Source organism: Amblyomma americanum, chromosome 4 (assembly GCF_052857255.1).
Source record: "Amblyomma americanum isolate KBUSLIRL-KWMA chromosome 4, ASM5285725v1, whole genome shotgun sequence".
Classification (NCBI taxonomy): domain Eukaryota; kingdom Metazoa; phylum Arthropoda; class Arachnida; order Ixodida; family Ixodidae; genus Amblyomma; species Amblyomma americanum.
This window is the reverse complement of record NC_135500.1, coordinates 80,103,926-80,117,095: the sequence shown is the minus strand read 5'-3', so window position 1 is coordinate 80,117,095 and position 13,170 is coordinate 80,103,926. Positions and strand designations below refer to the sequence as shown.

General features: G+C 49.4%; 1 non-coding gene across 1 annotated transcript; it reads right to left on the bottom strand.

The window, feature by feature from the left end:
* Positions 1-3,542: 3,542 nt before the first annotated feature.
* TRNAG-GCC (transfer RNA glycine (anticodon GCC)) lies at positions 3,543-3,613 on the bottom strand. Its single transcript has one exon. It is a non-coding gene; the product is annotated as a tRNA-Gly (tRNA).
* Positions 3,614-13,170: the final 9,557 nt, after the last annotated feature.

Here is a 13,170-nt window from a genome sequence, read left to right as displayed (position 1 = left end):
TTCCATTTAGAAGCGCATCATTTACACCTTTCAGTTATTCTGCTCCTCCGAAGCGGAGAAAAAAGCAGAAGAAGCCACCGTTCGCGCCGACCTACAGAAGAATGGCTACACACGTGGTTTTAAACAACGCACTGGTCGCCGCCAAGCTCGGAGGACAAGCCAACAATGAAACAACAAAACACGCGCGTGTTGTGCTTCCATATGTGAGGAGAACCAGCGAGGCACTCGCTCGCATTCTCGGAAAAAATGGATGCCACGTGGCTCACTATCCTGTTTCGACAATAAGCCGCTTCTTACCGCGGCCGAGAGACCGCGTCCCCAGAGAAAAACAACCTGGTGTCGTCTACAAAACCCCATGCCCTGAGTGCCTGGCCTCATAAATGGGCGAAACACAAACTTCCACCAAAGAATAACGTAACGCAAAAATGACATCCGCCTAATGAATTCAGATTCCAACCCCTCGCCGAACACCGGATAGCCTTCGAGGAGGTGAGCGTCTTGGCGGCGGAACCAAACCTGTTCAAGAGGGGAAATGTGGAGTCATGGCACATCTGGCTCACAAAGGCGGCGATTAATAGGACTCCAGGAACGCTTCCCTCCGCGTAGGTTAGTGGACGGCGCCACGTGCTAACAAAGGGAGAGCAAAGGCAGCAACCTGCTGCTGCTGCTGGCACACTTTAGTCACCCCTGAAGAAGGGACCGAGTTGCTCCCAAAACGTTGGGTAAAGATAAAAATACTGCTTGGCGTGAGTGTTTTCTCTCAACTATCTCAAGAACCCAACCAGACGAACTTCCGTCGAAGATGTTTTCGTACGAAATTTTTTGCACAGTGTAACAAGGGTTGAAAATAGTAACACTCAGAAACACAAGGACCTGTCAAAAGAGTTATCAAGGATCACGGAATTGCATTTCCATTCCGAGGTGCACAGGATACATGAAAGGCGGAAATAAACTACATTTCAGGGGAAAAAATTCTCTACGTATGTCGAAGGGCTTGCTACCAATCTCTTTATTCTGGAAATATTAATTAGTGCACACACAAACGTGCCAAAAAAGCATCCCAGTTTCGATATAATGAGTGCTAAATTCGTCTGATAAAAATTGGCGGTGGTTTAGCTCTGGTTAAACCTGGAGTGACGCGATAGCTACAGGTGGCCGAGTGGAACTTGGTCACGCGATCAGCCCCTTGACGAACCACGTGATCAGCCTCGGAGCCGCGCCCCCGGCAGCTGCTCCGCACCACGTGACCAACCACATGACAGCGTGGCGGCGCCGCCACAGGGTTGCCCGCCGCCATGTTGAGGGCTTGAAATGCTACCGTAATGTAGCTATCGCTACAAAAGAAGTTCCTGGTAACTGTACAAGACTCCTAGAACAAGTTGCGAACTGGAAATGTACAGACGTGAGCAGAATTGTCTAGATCGCCGAAGCGGTGTGCTGCAGGACAAACCAAGTTAAATCATTACTCAACTGCTGAGTTCAGGACACTCTGTCTTCAATGTATATGCAGCTTCGCTCGAGCGCAAGCACTGTGCGTGAAACCCACCACCTCCTTTTAACTTTCGCTTCGTTTGCTCCGCAGACGTACGCTGCAGTCAAGCTTGCTCGCGCCTGTACACAGTTCTGTACGAAGACCATGAAAAGTGGCAGTGCAAAAGAAACGGGGCCGAAGATGAAGAAACATGAACGACAGGACAAGCGCTGAAATACCAACTGAAATTTTATTGAAATACAGGCAACATCTTATACATTCGAGCACATCACATTTCTGGTTTCCGATAGAAACATAAATGCACATCTATCACCACCTTATCACTTCTCATTATCACTGGAAGCCAGATGCAGGCAACCACTCGAGGGCGTGCCTCCAAAAGGGGAAGAGACGACCGAACTATTGATTGACGTACTGGCAGAAGATGTCTTTACGTCAAAAAATGCAAGAAATGAGACTGCGATTGTGCTTGTTAACCAGAATGCGATTTTCAGTGCGAGCCACTGTTCCTAGAGTCAGAGATAACGGTACGCACAGAACACACGCTTTTCTAGATGGCGGCGTCTAATGATTCAGTTCTTTCGAGGTTTAATTTGCTTAATTCCTTTTTACCTGACACTGCTTTTGCGCATCTAAATGACTATACTTTTCTATGTTGATTTATTTGTTTTTATTTTTTGTTTGCGGATTTATTTTTCTTACCCTGCTTTTGGTACGATATCCTGTCTCTGCTTTTGCTACGACGTAAAGACGCGTTATGCGAGTACTTCGGTAGTTTACTCCGCTCATACGCAACAGTTTTGGACGAAAGCATTTTTGAGCGGGAAACCATTTATGAACGCCATTTTCTGATATAATTGAATATTTCACTATAAACATCAATATATCCCTAGGTCACGCGACGAGTCTTGAATTTTTCTTCCATTAACGTTCTTGCTATCGTCAAGAGCTTTCCCCATTGGTTTTGTACGGCAAGCTTAACAGTTCAATGCGATCGATGGCAGCACTTTTAAAAAAAGACATTGCTAGGTATCGGAAGAATGTACCATTACCTTTAGTGTTTCCTTAACAACATCTTACAATTTTACAATTTTCAGAAATTTTTTTCTCAAAATGTTGGATATTTGGGGGCACGCCCTCGCGTGGTAGCCTCCATCTGGCCTCCAGTGATAATGAGAATGAATATTGTGGTGATGATGGATGCTCATTCATACCTGTATATTGATAGCCGGACATGTGATGCACTCAAATGTATAAGATATGACCTGCTTTTCAGTAAAGTTTCAGTTGGAATAGTTCAGAGCTTGTGCTGCCGTCCATGTTTCTTCATCTTCGTTCGCTGAAACGCCCGATATATTTGCCATGCAGTTGCCACAGTATGTCAGACACAGGCACCGATGCACAATTTCGTTGTCAGGTAGCTAGCCATTATAACCATTCAGGTCATGACGCCCAAACTGTGCACGGGTCCCACGCACGGGGGCGCCAGGGAAGGCTCTGTGTTTACGTCACTAGAGGAACCCAAGTCTCTCGGCTACACGCAGACGATCACTTGTGATACACGAAAAAGCATTCATAGAGTGACGCAGGAATGCTTACTGGTCGGGCCGCTTCTAAAAGAACATCAAGCTGCGCATTCAGCACCAGCGCCGGCTGTATCGTCCACTACGACAGAGAACCGATCAGTCTAGCGACCGAGGTACATCGAGCATCTGGGCCGCAGGATTCCTAGAAAACTAGCGCCACTATTGCAAAGCCTTTGAGAACACTCGCAAGTGTGATTAAACTGTGAGAGGGACTTTTATATGCTTGTCTGGACCTGCGTGCAGCTCCTGAGCACAGAGTTTTTGACTTCACCTGCCGCTCAAAAATTGGCACCGGGCGCAATACGAACCACGTGCCAACAGCCTACTGCCACATATTTACATGTATTTCCTGAAAGCTCAATTATGATGACTTAAGGATCTTCCATGTAGGGTGAGGCAAAAAAAAAGGTGCAAACGGCACCTATGGGCGCAAGGAGAACACTGCTCGTGGGAGGAAAAAACAATGCGTCGGCCGGGAATCGAACCCGGGCCACCCGCGTGGCAGGCGAGTATTCTACCACTGAACCACCGACGCCGACAGGAAGGCGTCGTGCAGGGCTCGTCTGATTTCGCAACGTCTGGCTCTGTAATGTAGGTCCGCGTGCTCTGCGCTGATCGAGACGGTGCCGTTCGCCGCGTGGAAAACGAGTTGTCGGGCGAACGCCTGCAGTGATCGGCGCCGCCGGCGGTGCATGGTAGCGCTTTTCCTCGACCAGGCTGCCTAGATCGCTGTTGTCTCTGCGCCGGGGCTCTGTGTGACCTCTTGTGACGAACCTGTGGTCTATTTTGTTTACTCTGCCCTGCCCGATGCAAAATTTAGAGTGCTGAACGCCCACCCTGCGAACTTTCCTGCCTGTCCTCTCATTATATTTTTCTTATTTTTCTCTCACATTACTTTCGCACAACATTTGCGACCAAACCAAAGCTAGAGAACACCTTAGTAATCTGAATCTCGCTGATGATATTGCCTTGCTAATGGCGTCTTCGGCTGGTCGTTTTGACGCTCCAAATCATAGCAACCCAGCAGCAAACCGACCTGCGAGCTGGTCGTCATCCGAGCCGGAGGCACGGCGCCCCTGCCGAGCACAAGGGTGCACTTCGCAGCGGCCGAGAGGGCCGGATATGCTCGACCGCAGCGCCAACTTTTAGCGGTTTCGCCGCTCAGCGACAAACACCATGGCGCCCGTTTACGGTGGCGTGGTTTCGCGTCCGTCATTGGCAGAGCAGCTACTGTACACAATGCTGGACTGTAAGTTTACAGCGGCTGCAATGCATTCATTTTAAACTGTGCACCATTTGCTTTGATGCAAATGTGAAAACACGAATGCTGGCACCAAATTTCTTATGTGTAGCAACAACTCGCTGGTGCATGCCGCGTTGGCGCTTAAATGGTGGGCTGTTTTCAAGAAAGAAGGTGGTCTGCGTAGGTGACACATGAAAGGTTAGTTGGCATCTAAATCCCAGTCGCATATGCTTGCGTTTGGATGAATCGTTTTTGCTCTCTTCCTAGTTTGCCGATGTTCGTCTGCGCCTCTGCTTGAGTGGTCCGTAGCACGTTATATACGGACGTTTTTCGTCAAGCTGTGCGCTTTTCATTTTTCAATGGTACTCCTCAAAGAGGTGGCAAATTAGGGCCTTCACAACAAACTGTTAGGTGCAAGAGCATTGTATGTGCTTCATGCATACAGTTGTCCGCGTCATGAAACGCACATACTAGAGTTCAAACATAAATGACGAAATAACATTTATCTCGCGGTTACGGTGACAAGAAGAGCGTTGCGTCGGAAAGCTAATGACTCCGCTTGTATTTTTTCGCCAGAACCTATTTCTCGTTTGGTTTCGCTTTGTTTTTACTTTACTGCTCACCCAGTTTATAAACGCGCATGAAAATACATTTGTAAATAAAGAAAATCGTGCTATTGCCTTAAAAGTGGCCACTTTGAGTCGTGGACATCGCTGTAAAAATGTATCAGATTTGTTTTCTTCAGCTGTATTGATATCAACTTATAGGCATATCTATACGTCGGGGCAAATACTATTCTTCCTCACACACTGATGTTGGTAAAGATAGAACATGCTGTAGGTGCAGGTCGCATTAAACGATCATATGATGACTCTCCTGCCCTCTTTATGGTCTCTCAGGTAGCCAACCAAGCACATCTGATGAGCCTGAGTACTCAAGCCCAGAGGAGCATGGAGAGCCAAGTAGCATGCATGCTACACCAAATGGTATGCTGAAGCGTCTGTCCATGGTCTAGCCGGTTTCCATGGACTTCATTTGCTAATATGCAGATGGTGGACTATTTGAAATGCAGCACTAGTGCACCCTTCCCCACGTTTACTTCTTCGTTATTTAATGTTTTCCATGGCCACTTTAGAGCAGTTATAGCTCTGTGCGCTTAAAAAATTTTGCATTGCAGGGAATACTATGAAGCCGCTGTGCATGAAATCGATTTTATTGTACTGCAGTTTTTATGGAGGAAAAACGCTAAGGCGCCCGTGTGCTGTGCGATGTCAGCGCACGTTAAAGATCACCAGGTGGTCGAAATTATTCCGGAGCCCTCCACTGCGGCACCCCCTTCTTCCTTTCTTCTTTCACTCCCTCCTTTATCCCTTTCCTTACGGCGTGGTTCAGGTGTAAAACGATATATGAGACAGATACTGCGCCATTTCCTTTCCCCCCCCAAAAAACAATTATTGTACTGCAGAACCATTAGGCATGTACTGCAATAGCTGGCATAAGCAGCTTTTCAATTTCGGCGTCACTGTTTGGCCGAGGCCGGCAAGTACACCCAAATGTACTAGTATTCTCTTTTTGTTCCACACATTGGCCTGGAGCTCTGGGAAAACGAAGTACCTCCTTGATAAATATGCGCTGTATACGCCGAAAATCATGAGGTTCCGGACAAAGCGCGCCATGTACGAGCAGATTGCTTGTGAGAGAGAGGAGGTCCTTGGAACCAAGCGCACTGCAGTACAGTGTGAAACTCGATTTAAAATTGTAGCTAAAAGAAAGAAGAGCGAAGATAAGGTCAACAAAACGTCGGGACAAGCTCGCTGTCAGCAAACCTTTGAAGAGAAATTTTCTGCCACAAGGGCCATTGCTGATAGCTTGGAGCCCAAGGTGCTACGAGTCATTGGAAATGTCCGTTACAAAAACACAGCCACACATGTGCAAACTTCATCCAATAGTATCCAGGGCTCTCCAGAGTTTGATACTGCGTCTGAGGATTTGTCAGCCGAGGATCTGGCTCAAAGTCATTTGGAAGAACCAGATACAGTCAGGCCGTGCAGAAAGCGCAAAGCAGATGGAAGAATGCGGGCAAGTACTTCACGAGCTAAGCACATATATTCATTTTTTGAGAAAATGAGAGAAATTACACAGGGAAAGGAAGCTAATCAGGAAGAGAGAGCGAAGGACGACATAAATAATTACTTAGGGCACATGCAGATCCCAAGGAAACTGAAGAAAATTTTGCATCATGAAAACTTTTGCATCACCGTCGACGCTGTCACCGTCGTCAATGCACTTCACGCTATGCAAGCACGTGGCGGTAGCTGGTCCTCCGAAGTCACCAGGCAGCAGGCCCACCACAGCAGGAACACGAGCACCAGGGCAGGGGAGGATGAACGGCAGCGTGCTGGGAGTGGGGCGCGCGCGTCGGGGGCTTGCTGGAAGCAAGCGGCGCGCGCGTCGGGGGCTTGCTGGAAGCAAGCATATTGGCGTCCGACAAGCCGGAAGGTTAGCCAGAGGCGCAGCAAAGACAGTAGGGCAGCCGGGGCTGTCAGCAGGAAATCGCCACGTTGGCTGGACCACGCGGCGGCAGGTAGGAACCGCAGGAAACTGCTACGGGGTAGCAGCGCGGTGGGGGACGCTGAATACCGCCGTTTCCGGCGACGCGTAGGGGGCTGTTTGCACAGCGGGGGCGTCAGGAAACTCGCGCCACGAGGACCGGCGGTCGTCACCAGGAGCGCAGGATACGAGCCTGGGTGGACCGCTGGGAGCTGCAGCAGGAAGGCAGCAGGACGAGGTCGCAGCAAACCACCATAAGGAGCGGCGGGATGAAGCCCCGCACACACCAGTGCGCGCGGGGTGGGCGGAGGGCAGCAGGGAGGCCGCTCTCGTATCCGTTGTGAGCACAGTAGGCGTTAAGGTGGCGGGCGGGCCGCCGCCATCGTAGTCCGTTATGGGCTTGCAGGAACATAGGCCGTCGCCGCTGCAGCTGTCGACGACGGCACGGAGAGGATGTCCCGGTAGGTGTAGACTAGACGGCCGCCGAAGCGGCCGACGGGTAGTGAGGCCTGCTTGAAGTAAGGACGCGGCCACCTAAGGGCCGTCGTACGATCGTTTTCTTCCGCCAGCGAGCGGGCGAGCGGATCCGCCTCGTCCGGCGAACGGATGGAAAGTTGGTCAAATTAAACTTTCGAGCGGACGAGCGGGTCCGGCCGACGACCGGATTGCGGCTAATGGCTGCTTTTTCCGTGACGTCAGTGACGTCTCAAGCAACTCCGCCTCGCTTCTGCCGGCGCATCGCAAGCTAGCCGTCCGCCGATTAAATGGGTGAGGGAGACCTGGGCAGTGGCAGCTATGTTCCGAAGCATATTATATTGGCCACCTGTTGATATTAAGCGTGTTCAGAGCGACTGCGAACTTCGCCGCGTGCACCAGTGCTGAGAGAAAGTTCCACTAGTTGAATTCGGTAATTATCTACGCTGACGGAGTTGACGGAGCGCCTCTTTAAACCGACACAAGACCTGTGCACTGGCGGTGTCACGAAGTATTCATTTGGAGCTGCATGTGGTTGTTGCAAGCGTTTGTAATTCCTGCTGCGAGTTATTTTCCTGTGCGTGCGCAAGTTTCACAGCATAGCGACACGTGTCTGCGTAGTGAAAGTGATTATGGTCTGCGCGACTGCTTCCGTTTCATGTCAGCGATTTGTTCACTTGCGAAAAACTCTCGACGCACGCCGTTTTCCGAATGCTGAAATGAACTTGGTGCTGTGAAGCTGGTCGCGTCCATTGCGATGGCTGCAGTGATCGCTACCGAGGCGAGCACACGACGTTTTTTCTGCTACATAGAAAACTGCTGTGTGTGCGACTTGACACGATCATGGCTGCACGGCCGTCGCACTGTTTTGTGCTGCGACAACAGCCGCGCCGCCACTCTTGTGCGTCTTGGTGCACCACACAGTGGTACGTTTTATGATCATGGGTACGTGGGTTGCGACAGTGTGCCAGCGGCATTATGTAGCCTGTGTGAAAAAATCTGTGTACAGTAAAAAAATCATTTCAGGTGTATCGTCATTTTGTATGCGTGTGTATGCCAGCTATGTGGACCCGTGTCTGCCATAAATATCTGTGTGATGAAATGGCGACTGCACACAGCTTCCTGTGCATGATGGTGATCTGAGCCAGACTGATAGTTTTCGGTTTAGGCTGTGACAACAATGTATCACCAGATGAACGAAATACTTCTAAGAATCGTAGCCACAATTACGCCACGCCTGTGCAGCAGCTTTTGCTTCTCAAAGCAAGCAACCAGTCGTGGAAATTTGAATGGACATTGAAGTTCTCTTGTCAGAACTGACCACCAAACGGCAAGTTGCTCACAATAAGTGGTGGTGGAAAAGAAAAAATCTTAAGGAAGCCCTTCAGATACCCCTTTTTTTCATAATAGTGGTGTGAAATCATTATCAGACCAATGCTTGACAATATGTTGTTGGTCTTTAAACTGAAGTGGGATCTTGGTTTCGACTCATCAGGAAAACGTGATCTCGAAGCATTTCTTTGGCCATGATATCTACCCTTTAGCTATGAAACAGCTTCAATATAATCAGTGACTGTTACCATGTTTGTTGTTGATGGTCTTGCTGGCAGTCCCTTTACACGGGGAGATCAAAGGTACAACACTGGATTAAGCTTTTTCTATGCTTTTGTTGGACCCTGTTTGCCAAATGGGATTTGTCTTCACCGAGCAGTTGTTCAGCAGCAGGGTTTAATGCTATCAGCTGCATTAGTTTCTTTGATGAGGCATTCTCGAAATCTTCAGCGGGAGGTGCAATCCATGCACATTTGCATGTTTATCTGCTGCCTTCAGTTGCATGTGACTGCCTATGAACACGAATATTTGCCTGCTGACTGACAGCACTGGTTGGCCTGCTATAACTTATGTGGCGCCAATGTAGTATGCTTCCGAGATTTTCATAGCCCTCCTCGCATTTTCTGCTTGCCGAAATTTATTTGCTCATGAGTAAATTCCGCAGTTATCAGATAAGTTGCCTAAAACACTTATCCGATCACATTTGTATCATGGTCATGACAGCAGTAATCCTGCACATGTTCTCAAGCAATAGTTACAAAACTTTTTTAATTCCTTGAAAAGTGCTGTACACTGTCTCATGTTGGTTGACTCTGCAACACCAATGCTCAGTCATTCCGGCGAACCATGCAGTACTGACGCAATTGTTGATCTGTCGAGGCTGACACGAGATATAATTTGAACCCAATTATTTTTTGCTTGGATTAGCTGAAATGGTTGTGTCCGTTAGAATTCGAAGATTCTCTGCTCTGCTCTGGAGCCAGGTTATTCTCCTGTCTAACATGCACACCTGAAACCGGAGCATTGCGTTCTTCGTCTCGCAGTGCGCTGTGTTTGAACTTAGTGTTGTGGGCTGTGGGAAATCATCTCTGCGGCTATAAAAGTTGTAAACTAAGCATGCGGTTTTGTTGTTTTCTTTTGAAGCAGATTTATTTGATTTTGTGAAATGAGTAGTGGGTACCAGGCAGTGAGTGGCCGAGTCGTGGTAATGATTTTGATACCAGGAAGAAAAGTGCTTTGGCAACCAGAAAGCGTGTGAGCAGGAGCAATCAGTGTGCCTCGCAGTTCATGGGTTTAAGGTAAGAACAGTATGGAGAACCCAGTGCAACAAATTTATATGATTTATTCTGTGTTTAGCTTGTCCACTCAAATCCAAACATTTGTAACACTTTTTTCGCTGTACATTACTGTCTTGTAACAGAGTTGAGATTTTGTTTACACTTCTGTGCCGATTAACACAAGAAGAGAAAATTAAGGGGCACTTTGTTGACCTAAAGTGCGGTGAGGCGAAAGCCTTTAGTGCGATGGTGCTGCTTGTGTCACTGATGTGTGTTTAAGATGTTATTAAGTACATAATTGTTTGTGAATCTTAAATGCTGGAGACACTGCATGTCTTGTCTTCTGTCATGTCATGTCTTCTGTGTATTCGTCCTAAAAGTTAGCGCTGCCTAAATTTTAACGAAAAGAACACTGCAGGGCGTTTGGGAGGCATCCGTCTGATTCGAGGCCTTTCCGCATACACTTCTCAGCATCCTTACGCTAGACATATATTTGTATGGGCAGAGAAAAAAAAGAACTACATATGCGTTGACAGGAAGTAGCGTAGTCATCAGCACACTCTGCTATGGATCAAAAGGATGGTGGTTCTAATCCCGCCGTCCACAAGGATTTTTTTCGCTGATTATGTCATCGGTATGACATGACTTGAGACCGGACTTGACCTTAGACCGGACAAGGTCATGGCTGCAAGTATGAGCCATTAAAGGCTTTCGCCTCAATACACACAACAATGGGCTGTACGAATTTTCACTCTCTCTACTGTGTGATCAGCGACTTTCTGTCGTAGCGAGGCGTACATGCATTGAAAAAGTGTGGTCCCCAGAAATAACCCTAATTGCTGTCCATATTCATGAGTTCTGTACTACCGAGGCATGACAGTACACATGAAGTTTTGGCTAATTATTTATTTCTCATGATTTCTGAAGCCATGAATTTTTGTGTACCCTGTGTGACGCAAGAATTATAATTATCCTTGCAAACTTTGAAAGCTGATAGAAGATTGCATTTTGTGGCATAGGAGTTTGGTGGTTGAAGAAAAATTTACCTGACAGCACTTTTAAACAGCTGTGACGTTCCTTGTGTGTGCTACGAGGGTCCCCGTTCGACGGCGCGGCGTAGACGGAGTCCCCAGTGGCGGCGAAAGCACAACCGGACCCCCTTTCATGTTTCTACTGTATATGGCTGCAAGCAACTTGAGTGAGATTGCTTTTGGGCCTGCCGCCGTGGACCCCACGGAGACGACCCAGATGACAGCGGCATCATCAATTACCGAGCCATACTCGTTGAGAGTGACGACCAGAACGAAGGGGTTTAAGCCCAACCGGACCCCCTTTCCATAGTGTCGGCACGAGTCGAACGCCGCCGCCGCCGCTGGGAGACGGGCGTTATCTTCCCCAATTGCCGTGGCCGTTCCAGTGCGGCCTCGTTTCGGCGGGCCTGGCCCCGTGGCAAGACGGCGGGCCTCATCAATCAACCCTCCCAAGCACATCAAAGGACAAGGGACCACTTTCCCGGCCTTTTAGTGACCTCGCGTTCCGGCCTTGATTGGCGAGTGTCATTTGATGGAGAACGGAGGCTGGTGACCCGCGGGAACCGACAGCGGGCCTGAGCGCGCCTTACTACAGCGGACGCTATGCGCTACCTCGAAGACAACCTTCTTTCCCTCGGACTCAACACGTGAGGGGGGCGAGACCATAAGTGCGGTGCGGTGTTTGTGCGCCCAAGTGAAAGCCCTAGGCCCCCCCCCCCCTCCGGCGTGGGCGTCCTCACCCTAGGGAGTGTGGAGAAGAGGATATAAAAATCGACAAGGAGTACCGAAGAAGGACGCTCAGGACGACATCGTTCGCCAAGGAGGCCTTCAGCGCCGAAGCCCGACGGCGTGCAGCTTCTGCCAGCAACCGTTCGAGATCAACTCCGGAGCCCCTCCATCGTCCCCATGAAGTCGTCGGCACGTAAGCTCGGACGCCCCAGCCTCTGATGTATAATCTTAATCATGTGTAATTATTGAATATATCTGTTTGTTTAAACTGAGCCATACGGTGTCTCTTTGCCTCTCCGTCCCGTGTGGACCTGCGCATTATGGGGGGTCATCACACTGGTGTCAGGAGTGGGGTCTCAAAAGCAAATGTCCTCTGAATGCTGCGACATTCATGACTTCAACATTGTAATCAAAAGGGAATCACGGGACTGATTGTGGGACTTTTACCCCCATTTGAGAGGCTTGAGGCACCGGAGGGCTTGAGTGAAAAAAAATATGTCTATATCTGAGGGAGCTCCCACTCCACAGCCGTCGCTCGGAGCAAGCATGCTGGCATTAGGAAGCGTCATTCCGACGTTTACAGGAGATAAGACAGGGGTTCCAATCTGCGATTTCTTTTCCATGCTAGATGAGATTGGGAAAATGCGGGGATGGTCCGATGCTCAAATGCTGGGAATGGCGAGGTGTAAGATGGCAGGAGCTGCTCATGATTTTGCATGGCGAGACGAAAAAGGAAAATTCACAAAATCATTTGCGGAACTTAAGAAGCTCGCGTTTGAGCATTTCGACACTGAACCACGTCACGTGCGGGTACAGAGGTTCCGTGACGCCGGACAGATGGTAGGGGAGGACGTGCGAACGTTTGCGTCGCGGCTTCAGCGCCTTGCACGCTATACGTTAAGTAGGGAGGAGGAAGGAGACCAGCTAAGGAAGAAATACGCGGAGGATCTACTTAAAGAGGAAATGACCGCTTTGTTCGTGGCTGGTCTGCAAGACCCCGTGCGCCGGTTCGTGCTCTCGCGCAAGCCGAGCAATTTCGACCAAGCCGTGGCGGCCGCATTGGATGAGGAACGAAATGAGGCGTTAATGACAGCCGCAGCGAGAGTACGCGTCATAGAGAGAGCGGTGCTCAACCCTGAGGTTGCTCTCTTGACAGAGCGGTTAGATCGCTTAGAACAGCTGCTATCTCAGCAGGTGGAACGCCAGGTTGAAGCGCGCGCTCAACAGTGCCCATTCGCGGGAAACCGGAGACCGCCACAAAGCTACAGGCGCGGTATGCGAGATTTTGAAGAAGTCGTATGCTTCGCTTGCCAGGGTCGCGGACATATCGCCAGGTTCTGCCAAAACGTGCGCCGTGGAGAGCCACAAAGAGAAGCAGGCGAGACACGCCCTAAGCAAGCCTACAGCGGGGCTCCAGATACCGAGACAAAAAACTAGTTAGTCCTCCCCAGCCTGA